Genomic DNA, 14,816 nt, shown 5'->3' on the forward strand with positions numbered 1-14,816 from the left:
TCGATTTTTAAACATTAGATGATCATTGTTTGTTGTCTTTGGGTCATGTTTTTCGATTTTGATTTCACCTCGATCAATAAGATCCTGAATAAGATCTTTCAATCTATGACAATTACTTGTCTTATGCCCTTTCCCTTGATGGAACTCGCAATGTTCAGTATCCCTCCACCATGAAGGTTTGACTTGAGGTTCATAATTTGATGTTTTGGGTAAGGTAACCAGATTTTGAGAAACCAACTGACGTAACACTGTTTCAATGGGTTCCCCTAAGGGAGTTTATGTTCACTTTGGTTTTTGTTGACGTTGTCTGGGTTCATCATGGGATGTGATGCGGCCTTGATTTGGAGGAGCAACTGTGTTAGTCTTAGGTGGGGGATTCTGTCCTGCAAATTGAACCATAGGTTGTGCACTTTTGATAGTTCTTGCATCCACAACCCCGTCGTTGACGACATTTTTGTTTTTGTTCCAGAAGTTTGGTTTGTCACTATTGAAGCATGGATGAGAGCCATCCTTTGGTTCATTGTAGATTTTGATAAGTCCTTTCTTGATGAGAGCCCGCTCACCCTTTAAGCCTTTGGTGATCATGTCATTGAAAGAGTCTGTGTTTTTCACGTCCAGGTGAAATTCCATTTCTTCATTTAAGTTGGAAATAAATATTTCCACTAGTTCTTGTTTAGGTAACTGAAGAGAACGTTTGCTAGACATTCGATGCCATCGTTGTAGAAAGACTGAGAATAGTTCACTTGGTTTTTGTTTGGTGTTACATAGATCAGCCATGGTGATATCACGTTCAATGTTGTGTGAGTAATGTGCCGGGAACTTTTGGATGAGTTCCTCAAATGTCCTAATGCCAGCTGGTAATCGGGAAAACCATGATGTGGTTGTTCCTCCCAAGCTTTGGGGAAAAAGGAGCATGAGGTATGTATCCTCGTATGCCACTTCGAGCCAAGCTGAATGGAATTCTCTAACATGATCACGAGGATCTTCTTTTCCTCTATACTTTTCGAACTTGGGTGTTTCAAACTCTTGTGGAAAAGGTGGCATATGAAGGTTCCTATCAAAGGGGTAGGGACAAATGTCATTGAGTGAAAATTGATTAGTTTTTACACCACTATGAAGTTGTTGGGCAAGATTTTCAACTTGTTGCCACAACATCTCTATGTCATTTGGAGGAGGAGGAGGTGGTGGATTACCTTGATGAAGGTTGTATCTGATGGGATCTTGATCTCTTACTTCCTCATTACGACTTTGTCATTTTGATGCTTGTCTTAATTCTGCAACATCAAAGTCAGAAGGTAGTTTAGCCCCTTCTTGAGCAAGTTTTAAGAAGTGAGCATCAACATTGCTCCTGAGTATTTCATGAAAAATTCAATTAAAGAGAGGGTTGTGTTGTGCCATTTCTATTGCTACTGGAGTAGGAGTGTTGGGATTTTCATCATTTATATTTCCTCCAATGGCTTCTTGGAACTCATTGATATTTTCCTCCTCTTCGTCTTCAATTTTTGTTTGTCTAGATCATGATCTAGTATGAGCCATTTTGTTTATAAGTTTTCATTGAAGTTTGATGAAAATGATGATGAGTTGGTGATGAAATGAAAGATTGATGTTTGGTGAAGTGCTTTGCATACGGATCCCTAGCACTAAAGGTAGATGCTACCAAAGTTCTTTCCTGAATTGCTTGTTGTGTTTGATTGACAAAGTTTGATGTGATAAGGTTTAGAGAGATCTGAGATGTGTTACAAACTCAACTACCTAGTAATGAGAGAATTCACTCATAGACTAGGTTTAACCTGTGTAGAAATGCCTCTTAGGATGAGTTTATCCTAGATGTAGAGAAACTCTAAAAAGTGATGTTTTTGTGTTTGATTCAATCAATATCAAAATATAACTTAGGACAAAAACCTCTTGATGTTTTGAGAGTTGAAATGGATGAGATGATGTGTGAATGAGATGATGGATGAAATGTTTAACTTCAATAGAAACTTTGTGTTACAAAAGGAACAAACTCTTTTTCTTCTTGTTTAGGGGTTGGTGGTTCTTCCCTCGCTTCATTATATGTGATGCAAATATTTGGAAAGAAGTCAGGATTGATCTTGCCTCCTTTGTTTTTGTGATAACTCAAAGCTCGATATTGCATAAAAACTCGATGGTTCAATGACTCTTGATCAAATTCATTTGATTTCCCTTGAAGGTATAGACGCATGTGATGCAAGAAGGTTCTATGAGAGACAAAGATTTGTCTATTAAGATAGAATAACTTCCTCCTTTTGATAAAAGCCTTTGAGTTCAATGGTCTTTTCTTCAAGTTGATGTGTTGATGAAGATTCTTGTTTCTCAATATGTGAAGAATGGTCATATAGTTTGATACTTTTCGTTGTTGCTCTTGGTTTTTTTATCTTTTATTTTTTGAAAATGTTTGTGTTGGATGAATACTTGTTTTGGATTTTGGTTTTTTATGATGTTTCTTTGACAAGAAAACAAAGCAAGCACACAAACACAAGAATGTTGCCTCCAAAGGCACAAATAAGTATGGGTCTAGATCAACCCAATCCTTGGACTTTTTATGACCCTTTTCCTTTAAGTGTATTTTTAGGTTTTTTTCCAAAGCCTGAAGTCGGCTCAATTTGCACTGGTCTTGACTCAAAAAATGAACACACTTCAAACACTTTTTATCCCTAAGGTGAAATGGCCAATTGCGATAAATTGAGCCCGCATCTTGATATTTCTTCGACTTTGGTACTACATACCTTATGAATCCCGCCATGACAGGTAAGGATGTGATATACTAAGTCTTGCATGAACATAACAAATAGATGATCCCTATGATGGGGGAGTCACCACTTTCATCAAGCCACAAGTGACTTTTCAAAAAGCTATGTTTCTACTCAAGGAAATATGCATGGTGAGTATCTTGGGAGCAAAACCATCTATGCTCTTGCACTGAATCATATCACAAATATCCTCAATCAATAGAACGGGTAGGCTACTACTTAAAGGTGTTTAGTAATGTTCAATGTTTTTTGACATAAGTTCATTCTGCAGTGAGTCACTTAAGAGCCTTGTAACTTGTGGTGGAACCCATTTGTCCTTTCGACAAGTTACACTATAGGAACAACTATACCCAATGCTACAACTTTTGCCCTCACCTGATTTCTATAGCGGCTCGAAGGATTTACTGCTTGAGGTCATTCCCAAGAGTGATGTGTCTCTTGGCAAGCCTCTCTTAAAAAAGATAAAACTTGAGTGTTACTAACACTTTTCTCTTGCACCTAGGACCACGAAAGCCAAGGGAGAGGATAGTGTGTGTTAGAAGTAGGACCACTCAACAAACTCTTTTGCACAAGTGTGTCAAACACAAAATACACTTGTTCTTTTAACTTGTCATTGTAATGATGTTTTATCTATTTGGAGATGTTGCTCCAACAACTATGATGTTCTTTTTAACTTCAAAAGCAATGTGTTTCAGTAAACTAGAATTTGAAATCCTGGTCAATTGAAATAAGAGCATGTATGCATGAACTAAATCGTTTTGCAAAAGAAAACAAATTTATTGTTCTTTTTTGTTGCCCAAAAATGGAAGTGTGGATTGTGAATTCTTAGTTTGATGCAAGAAATAAATTTTTCTTTGTTGATTTTAAGCACCAAATGAAGTGAGCCTATCTTGCAAGAAATGAAGTTTGTTTTTGTGAAGTTTAGAGCACCAAAAAGAAGTGATCCTAACTTGCAAAGAAAGAGAGTTTGTTTTTGTGATTTTTAGAGCACCAAATGAAGTGAGCCTAACTTGCAAAAAATGAAGGTTGTTTTTGTGATTCTTAAAAGCACCAAAAAGAAGTGTTTTTGATTTTTAAGCTAAAAAAAGTTATTTTAAAACCTCTACATGAAACAAATAGTTAGAAAAAACCGTAAACATGGTGGGCTTCCACAAGCCTAAGAAAATTTATTTCATCGGTTACATGACATTTTTTACAACGTTCTGTTACAATAGCGCTAATCTGTGTGAAAATAGAAACGCTAATTTAACATAAACATGCTAAACTACTACAAAAGCGCTAAAAGAAAAGATGTCTACAGTAATACAAAAGCACCAATATAAAAACACACACGCTAATTAATGCACAGAAGCACCAAAAGATATGCAAAAGAGCTAATTCTTTGACAATAGTGCTATTGTAAGAACAAAAGTGTTAGAAGAGAAAAAAGACAATAGCGATAACACACGAACATAAGCGCCAAAACGTGACCTGTGTGTCAAGGTAAACAGTCAAACAAGTTAGTTTTGTTAAAAAAATTATTTTTGGGTGTTTGGATTCACGTCAAGTTCACCAAAAGATGCTCTACAAAATGGGGGAAGGTTAGACTAGAACTTGTGGTGGAATAACACACAACAACCCAAGAAAACTGTTAGTGTTAATCCATTCAAAAACTAATCTAAGCAGGCATATTCAAAGAGACCAAAAACATGAAGAAATATTTAACTAGGAAAGTAAATATAACGAGACATCTCTAAATGCCTCCTAACATGCTCTTAGCTCCTTCTCCTTTGTCTCTCTCCTCTCCAAGTTCCAAACTAGTGTAGCTCTTAGCAGCTTTTTGCACTATGGATGCTTATGGAGGTTCAAGATTGAAATGTTTACTCTAAAATGCTATGCAATGTGAATAAAAGCCAATATTAGATGCTATGATGTTAAAATGATTTATTTTAGGCCAAAATAACAAGATATTAGTGATTTATGCTAAATGCTTTCTAAAAATCTCTATAACTTAGATGCATACAAGTTTTCAGGATCTGGATTATGAAGAAATGGGCTCTATTTATAGGAAAAATGGAGCAATGGATGGTTGAGATTGAGTAATCTCAACAAGGGTTAGGATTGAATGATATTCAATCTATGTGAGGTCTTTCAACCCAATCCCAGGATGACAAGTGTCAATGTGAAATAGGTTGAGAGGAAAGGGAATAATCATTAAATGCTTGACATGACTTGGGAGTTAATTTGGGAGTTAAGGTCAAGGTTAGGTTGAATGTGTGAGATTTTGCCAAGATCAAGGGCACAATGAAAAGTATAAAAATAGAGACAAAAGAATGACAAGAACAAACTGTATTCTCATCAATATGAAAATGATCAACTGGATTCACAATACAATGAATATAGGCCTTCTTATATAGGCAAGGCCATATGGATGTACGAGCACACAATCATGACATGTGGCTCAATGAGAAACAAGGGTAGGTAAGAAATACTAGGGGTAGGTAGGAGAAATAATATAATATTCCACAAGAGGTGGATGACCCACTGAATATGGAGTGTAACAGCAAAATAAGACCACAAAAGGTGGAATTTATCCTACAAGCTCTATCCCTATGTGGACACTTCCCTAAGTGTCTCAAATCCAAACTATGAAGAAATGCATTATCCTAAGTTAAGTAAAGTGTAATAATATCCATAATGAATATTTATTTACACCAACACCCCCCTTAAGTGCAACTTAGGGGAATAAAGACTTAAATCAACAATGCAAGATGGGTCTCGACTACTAGGCCATGATAGGTACCCATGTACAATATGAAAATGCAAGAAAAACTATGCAATGCAATCTCTCACAAACGGAGAAAGGGAGAAAACCCAGTGGGAAAAAACTCCCCCCCAAAAGAGAGATAAATGTACAAAAGACTCTCAAAGAAGAAGGACAAAACCTCAAAGAGGAAAAAGTCCCCCCCCATAAGAGAGGAAGGAGAAGTCAGCTGACCCCCCCTAATGACACCTCCTGCACCCCCAAGAGAGCTCGCAACTATTGGAACTTACTCTCGGTGAAAGGTTTGGTGAATATTTTAACAACCTGCTCCGCTGTAGGACAATACTGCAAATCAATGACCTGCTCCTGAATCATCTCTTGAATATAGTGCATATGAATCTCGATGTGTTTGGTCTGCTGGTGCTGGACCGGGTTCTTTGATATTGAAATAGCATTCTGATTGTTGCAATGTAGAACTGTTGGTCGTGGAGTGGTGAATCCAAAATCTGTGAGAATTTGTTGGAGCCAAATGGTCTCAGTCTCTACGTTAACAGCACCTCGATACTCAGCCTCAACTGAAGAGAGAGAAATAGCATGTTTCTTCTTGCTCTGCCAACAAATGGGGCCTGAACCAAGGTGAAAATTGTAATTGGAAGTAGACTTACAATCATCAAGATCGCCAGCCCAATTGGAGTCTGTGTAACCAACCAAGTGAAGTCCTGTGCCTGCTACATAGTGAATCCCATAGTGATGTGTACCCTGGATGTAATGAAGGATGCATTTGGTGGCTTTCCAATGAATCTCATGTGGTTCTTGCATGAACCAGGAAACCATGTTGACCGCAAATGAAATATCAGGGCGTGTATGAGTCAAGTAGATGAGACTACCCACAAGCTGACGATACAAAGTGGCATCAACTAGTGGAGAAGAACACTGAGCCTCAAGCTTGACTCTTGAAAGAAAGGGAGTCGGGGCAGGCTTACAATCAGCCATATGAAAGCGTGCAAGTAGATCAAGAGCATACTTGGGCTGTGATAGTGTAATCCCAGAAGGTGATTGTGAAATCTCGATCTTGAGAAAGTAGTGCAAAAGACCCAAGTTAGTCATAGCAAATCTATCATGCAAAGCAGATTTGACCCTGCTAATGATGGATGTAGTACTCCCGGTAATGATCAAATCATCAACATAGAGCACAAGTATCAAGTGAGAGTCATCCTATCACAAAATGTAGACATTCGGATTAGAATAACACTTGGTGAACCCTGCGGAGAGAAGAAAAAAATCCATCTTGGCATACCAAGCCCTGGGGGCCTGCTTAAGGCCATAGAGAGATTTCCTTAGTCGACAAACCAAGGAAGTATCCTGGATGAAACCCTGTGGCTGCTCCATATAAATCTCCTCATCAAGATCACCATGAAGAAAAACACTCTTCACATCCATCTGATGTATAGCCCAACCATGAGCTACAACAATAGAAAGTGTCAAGCGAATGGAGTTCATCTTGGCTACGGGCACAAAGGTCTCAGTATAGTCAACACTTGCAACCTGAGAGAAACCTTTCATAACAAGCTGAGCCTTATACTTATCCACACTACCATCTGCTGCAAACTTGGTCCGATAGATCCACTTACATCGAACCATCTTTCTCCCCTTAGGGAGACAGACTAAATCCCATGTGTTGTTCCTCATCAAGGAACTATACTCTTCCTCCATAGCTTGGTTCCACTCAGAAACCCCTGATGCTTCCCTAAATGTCTGTGGATCGAAAGTGGTAGCAATGAATGCATGTGGTAGATCCTGATGTTGTGATCGAGTTTTCCGTGTATCTAAAGGATCCCTAACAAGAGAACCCATAGACTTAAGTGTCTGTAGAGCCCAACGAGGTCTAGGTGGAGGTGGAGAATGAGGCTCCTCAATTGCAAGTGGACCCTGTGGAGGTGTAACCCTGTGAGTTAGAGTTGAAGGAGTCTCATCATCTGAATCACTAACATCACTATCCACAATGGAGGAAGGTGGAGGAGGTAGAGAGGCTAAGCTAGGAGATCTTTCCTCAAAGTGTACACTCCTCTCAATGAACACCTCATGTGTCTCAGGATCCATCAATCTATATGCCTTAACACCATTGAGATATCCAACAAATATGCAAGGCTGACTCTGAGGTTCCAATGCCTTGCATTTCTATGGAGGTATGTAAGCCCATGCTAGACACCTAAAGACTCTGAAATGTCTCACAATTGGTTTCCTACCAGCCCAAGCCTCAAAAGGAGTAATACCTTGCAAAGCTTTGTGAGGAACCTAATTTTGGATGTGTGTGGCACAACTGATAGCCTCTGCCCAAAAGGTGGGATCAAGAGAACATGCATGTATCATACAACTAGCCATTTCTTTGAGAGTTCTATTCTTGCATTCTGCAACTCTGTTCTGTTGTGGAGTGTATGCGACAGAATACTGAAGATCAATCCCCTCAAATGTACAAAAATCCTCAAGTCTTTTGTTCACATATTCCCTTCCATTATCTGTGTGAAGAATCTTCACCACTTTCCCAGATTGCTTCTTGACACGAGTCTTGAAGTCCTAAAATCTATCAAATACTTCACTCTTATGAATGAGAAAGTAGACCCAAGTGAAGCAGGAGTAGTCATCAATGAAGGTGAGGACATAGCGGGCCTTACTAAATGAAGGTGCTGGAAATGGACCTGCTACATCGCTGTGAACAAGTTGAAGAACTTCCAAAGCTCTCCAAGCTTTCCCTTTATCAAACTTCTCCTCGGGATGCTTGCCCATGGAAAAACCTGAACATACACCCTCTGAAAAACTAATTCGAGGTAGACCTGTGGCCATATCTTTAGTGTTGAGCTGCTGAAGATAGCAGTAGTTGAGGTGACCAAACCACTCATGCCATAGCTTACTTTTAGAATTTGAATGAGTAAGCAAGGCTTTAGAAGGTGAACTTGGCACAAAGTGGGAGAATGAATAAAGCCTTGAGTTGTCATTGACTTGTCCCACTGCTACCAAGGCATCATCATCAAGTTCCTTGACCACAACTGAATCTGGTGTAAACTCAACCTTTTTCCCATTCCCATAGTGAGTGATTTGGTAGATAGAGAGAAGGTTGGTAGACAAGTTAGGAACATAAAGAACATTCTCAAAAGTTCCATCATCCATGTCAACCGAACCTTTCCCTTCAACCTTGACTTGTGTATCATTACCTATGTAAATGTGAGGTACCTTAGATGGCTCAAATGAAGAAAACTGCTCCTTTATAGAACCCATGTGATAAGAGGCACCTGAGTCAAGTATCCACTGCTATGAAGAACCTGTAGTAGCCACAAATGCTTTCCCTTTTCCCTTAGACTATGAGGAAGAGGAAGGAGTTGAATCCTTATTTGTGTAGGTGGATGGCAAGTTGATGTTGTTTTTCTTAAGAAGATTAGTTAACTCATAAACTTGCTTTGTGTGGCATTGATGCTCATCATGACCATACTTCTTGCAATATGCACAAGTTGGCTTATCCTTCTTAGGTGGTGTCCCCTTCTTGGAAGAGGATGAAAAATTGCCTTGTGATGGAGAGGATGATTGTCCTTTTTCCTATTGTGGCTGTGACTTATATTGCTTCTTCTTGTTGTTGGAATCTTTGCCTTGACTTCCTTGATTCCCTTGATTAGCCACCAAAGCCTTGGACTTTGAAGACTTGAGAAGCCCCATGTTCAACAACTTAGATTGTTCCAATATCAACATTTCTGTGAAAGCATCAAATGAAGGCATAACATAGGAACTCCCAACTGTCAAACGATGAGTTTGGAAGCTAGACACAAATGCTGCATATTCTGGTGCAAGCTTGTCCAACAAGTTGAATAGCAACTGAGCATCCTTTTTGTCAATTCCACAATCCTTAAGCTTTGCTCTTAGCTCATTTGCTTTGGTGACATAATATTGGTTTGTATCAAAACTCTTAGGATCCAAGTTGGTGAGCTCATTATCAATCTTATACCCTCTGATTTCATCAACTTGACCATACAATTTTTGAAACATATCCCAAGCATCTTTGATTGTAGTACACTTCTCAATATGAAAGATGAGGTCATTTGATACATACTTGCACAAAGTTCCAAGAGCCATGCAATTCTTAGTGAGCCATTCTAATTGAGCATTAGGATCAGCCTTAAGATCAGGTGGTGCTTCTATTCTTCCATCTATGTAATGCGTGAGACCTTTTTCCATTAATTTGCTCCAAACTTTAATTTTCCATGATGCATAATTATGTGGAGTTAAAGGTGGAAATTTATGAGGACTCATTGCAACAAAAATGAAAGAGCACAAGGAAAGAGAGGCACAATCACACAAGACAGGCCCCCAAATTCACGCAATCAAAGAACCCCCCCAAAAGTGATGATTTGGCACTTTATACTTAGTGCGTATATAATGGGCCACTTGCAAAAAATGGCAAAGTGGGCTTCTGATTTCAATTTTACAACTACCTCAGTAAGGCCAAAAGAGCCTCAAACTAATAATGCAAGAGATCTAAACTAAGATCCAAGCACTTTACAAGTACCTAATAGGCCAAATAAGACCAATATTTGAAAGTACAACTTCTACTTAAAATCTCTAAAATCTGATCATAGATTATAAAAGTAGACGAAAAAACATGCACTTTCAAAAAAAAAGGCACCTGAAAAGGAGGTCGTATGAGCTCAAACGAGGCCTTTGAAGTTGCAAAATTGGGGATTAGATAGGTATAGCTGAGAGAATCCAAAATTATGAAAACACTATGCACCAAAACTAGAAAATAACCACACCATTGCGAAGAGCACGAAAAATTAGCCCAAATAAAAAAAATTGCACCCAAAAAGGAGCAAAATTGAGCAAGTTATGGGCCTCCAAAGTTGACCCAAAAATCCAAACTGCTCAATGGAGAGGGGTTTGAAAATTTCCAAAGAAAATTCTAACTAGGCATTAACTGGGTGCTGCTGACTGGGCGCTGCTGACTGGGCATTGACGTACCGCCCGAATTGGGTAGAAAATTTCCTCCACACCCAAAAATTGATTTTCGCCAAAATAGGTCGAATTTATACTCAATTTTTATGGAAACGGCCTTCTAGACGCAATGGTGAGGTCGAAAATGCTCTAAGATGCCTCCAAAAAATGCAGTCCCTTAGATCCAAAAATAGAAGCCTTCCACGATATCTCCAAAAACCAATCAATGAAGCCCCAATGGCTCTGATACCATGTGAGATTTTACCAAGATCAAGGGCACAATAAAAAGTATAAAAATAGAGATAAAAGAATGACAAGAACAAACTGTATTCTCATCAATATGAAAATGATAATTGGATTCACAATACAATGAATATAGGCCTTCTTATATAGGCAAGGCCATATGGATGTACGAGCACACAATCATGACATGTGGCTCAATGAGAAACAAGGGTAGGTAAGAAATACTAGGGGTAGGTAGGAGAAATAATATAATATTCCACAAGAGGTGGATGACCCACTGAATGTGGAGTGTAATAGCAAAATAAGACCACAAAAGGTGGAATTTCTTCTACAAGTTCTATCCCTATGTGCACACTTCCTTAAGTGTCTCAAATCCAAACTACGAAGAAATGTATTATCTTAAGTTAACTTAAGTAAAGTGTAATAATATCCATAATGAATATTTATTTACACCAACAGAATGAATAAAATCTTTATTCAAAGAATAAAGCTTTTATCCAATGGATAAACTCTTGTGCAAAATCAAAAGGAATAACCATGGTCAAAGCAATAAATGCTTGAGAAGACACATGGGTGCAAGTTGAATTAACCATAAATGGTTATGTAAGAGCCATTAATGGTCATGGAAGACTTTGGAAGTTAAATTGTTGAACACACAAAGCATTTATTGCTTTTCAAAGACTTTTAAGTCTTTGAGAAGTGACTCCAAGTTGCTTAGGAATGTGACAATAATTAGGGGATGGATTAGGTAAATCTAGAAGGGTTTAGAAGAATCTAGAAGGGGGTTAGGTTTGCAAGTGGATTTGGTGGGTGAGGGAAAATAGGATTTTAATTAAAATAAAATTAATTTATTTCAACTTGTGGTTGCAACTTGCATTTGTGGGGGGATTTATGATTTAAATAAATGTTTTATTTAAGTTATTTAAAAGAGGAAAAGGGGATTAAATGAAATAAATATGATTTATTCATTTAATTGATTTGTGAATTTGGTATAATGAATGAATTAAGATAAATTGAATAATTTATTTAATTAATAGGAGAATGTTTGAAGATGAATTAATTAAATATTAATTTAATTAACTGATGGCTAGTGGGTTTTTAATCAAATAAATAGAAAATATTCATTTAATTAAACTAGACAGATTTATGTGACTACACTCTCTATCAGCTAGTTTGCTCCAATTACTCAAGATCAAGGCTAGAACTCACTAGAGTAAGTTCAACCATCAAGATGTCAAAATATTTAACCGTCACTTGCAGGGGACTAGGAGGATGCTGAGATGGTCTAACAACTCCTACCATGTGGTTTTATGACTTGTTTCCCTTTATTTCTTCATTGCTTTCATAAGTTCCTATTTTCAAGGCCTAGTAGCCCTATGAGCCCCTTCTAACCCTACCTTCACAGTTTTTACTCGATTTCTTAGAAAACTTCCAAAAGACCTCTGAAAAGATTTAGTGATCTGAATACCCTTTTGGACATTCTTTGAGATTCAGGAGGTTAGATTGTCTGATACGTCCGTATAGGTATGGTCCCCCAAAATAACACTTTTTAAGGGTTTAAGGTTTAAGAGCTTCCTCCAATGGGGTTTACTGATCTCCACACCCTATCACACCTCCATACTCACACTAAGACCCTTCTAGACAATAACCTTCCATTCCAACCACTTGGTTCAATCACATTTGTTCACCCCTGCAAGCAATAATGCAAATAACAATCATGTTCCCTAGACGGGCTATGTCAAAGCTCGCCTAGGTCAAGTTAGAAAATTGCTTAAGAGAAACTTCTGAGATATTAAAAATATTATTTACACTATACACAGGCTCCATTACTTGAATCCAAAAGGCCATTGAGAAAATACAATGGGATTTCAAGTTGGAGCCATTCCTAGGGTTTTAATCCCCTTGTTCAGGCCGAGAGTAGTGCAATTTAGGAAAGATTTCAAACACAACACTAAACCTGCACAATGAAGGAGTACAAGTACATATAAAGCACCACAAAAATGGATCCTAAGCCACCATTAAATAACATTACCAAGATCAATCCATCTAGTACAGACTGCTATAAGCAAATTACAAATTTTTATGCAAAATCTGGTAATTGCCTCAAATTGTTATTCAAAATTTGCTCTTTGGATCTTCCAACCCTTTTACAATTATTTGAAAACAATTATATATGCCTCTTCACTCACAACCAACCACCCATCGGTTCCTTAATCACCGATTTGATCATTCTTTAAAAATTGCCCACAAAGTTGCAAAACGTTGTCAAGCAAACATGACAACTTTTGCTCCAAAGTGTATTTTTGCAACTTGTGCATACCTACACACTCTAAACCCCCTAGGATGGTTCCATAACATCAAACCAACATTTCCAAACACCTTATGAGGCCTTACAAGGAGTTTTACCCAATTTTGTTAAATAGTGCCATTTTAAGCTTACAAAGGCTTATTGGCCAAAACTGAGAAAATAAGTAAACACTAGAGACAATAAAACTACAAATAGAAACACTTTTAGGACCTTTTAATATTCCTTTATTCACTGATTTACCTAATGAGGATCAATCACTTCAAATTGTGAAAATGCATCAAGAAATCTAGGTGCACTTGCACCATACTCCTCCAATGAGAAAGAAGTCAAGTGACTCCTTTGGGAAACAAAGAGAGATCAATGCCAAACTTTGGAAAGTCTGCAACTTAACCAAATTCTCCATGTAGGTGGTATGCCTAGTATTCTCGAGGATTATTGAATCCAACACCTTCTCGGCTTGTAGCATAGTTGGAGGTGGCAAGTGCAGGTCTGAAAGTGATTGAGAGACACCACAAAAGAGTTGCAATTTGGTTTATAGGTTAGAGAGAGGTGACATAGCGGTCTTCCATGCTTGTTTACACCCTTCTCTTCTCTTGAATCAATTCCATCACCTAAAATCTTTTGGGAAAATCTCTATCAACTAGTTTGCACCAATTATTGAAGATCAAGGCTAGAACTCACTAGAGTAAGTTCAATCATCAAGATGTCAAAATATTTAACCTTCACTTGTAGGGAACTAGGATGATGTTGAAATGGTTTAACAAATCCTACCATGTGGTTTTATGGCTTTTTTCCCTTCATTTCTTCATCGCTTTCATAAGTTCCTATTTTCAAGGCCTAGTAGCCCTATGAGCTTCTTTTAGCCCTACCTTCACGGTTTTTACTCAATTGCTTAGAAAACTTCCAAAAGACCTCCCAATATATTTAGTGATCTGAATACCCTTTTGGCCATTCTTTGAGATTTAGGAGGCTAGATTGTCTGATACGTCCGTACAGGTATGATCCCCCAAAATGGCACTTTTTAAGGGTTTACGGTTTAAGAGCTTCCTCCAATGGGGTTTATTGATCTCCACACCCTATCACACCTCCATACTCACACTGAGACTCTGATATAAAATCACCTTCCATGTCAACCACTTGGTTCAATCACATTTGTTCACCCCTGCAAGCAAGAATGCAAATAATAGTCATGTTCCCTAGTGGGGCTATGGCAAAGCTCACCTAGGTCATGATAGAAAACTGCTTCAAAGCAACTTCCAAGATACTAAAAAGATTATTTAAATTGTACATAGGCTCCATTACTTTAATCCCAAAGGCCATTGAGAAAAAACAATGGGATTTCAATTTGGAGCCATTCCTGGGGTTTCAATCCCCTTGTTGAGGCCGAGAGCAATGCAATTTAGGAAAGATTTCAAACACAACATTAAATATGCACAATGAAGGAGTGAAAATACTTCTAAAGCACCACAATATTGGATCCTAAGACATCATGAAAGAACAATATCAAGATCAATCCATCTAGTATGGATTGCTATAAGCAAATTACAATTTTTTATGCAAAATCCGGAAATTGCCTCAAATTGTTATTCAAAATTTGCTCTTTGGATCTTCCAACCCTTTTACAATGATTTTAAAAGAATTATATATAGATTTGATCATTCTTAAAAAAATACCCACAAAGTTGCAAAAAGTTGTCAAGCAAACATGACAACTTTTGCTCCAAAGTGCATTTTTTCAACTTTTGCATACCTACACACTCTAAACACCCTAGGATAGA

Source organism: Cryptomeria japonica, chromosome 4 (assembly GCF_030272615.1).
Source record: "Cryptomeria japonica chromosome 4, Sugi_1.0, whole genome shotgun sequence".
NCBI lineage: Eukaryota > Viridiplantae > Streptophyta > Pinopsida > Cupressales > Cupressaceae > Cryptomeria > Cryptomeria japonica.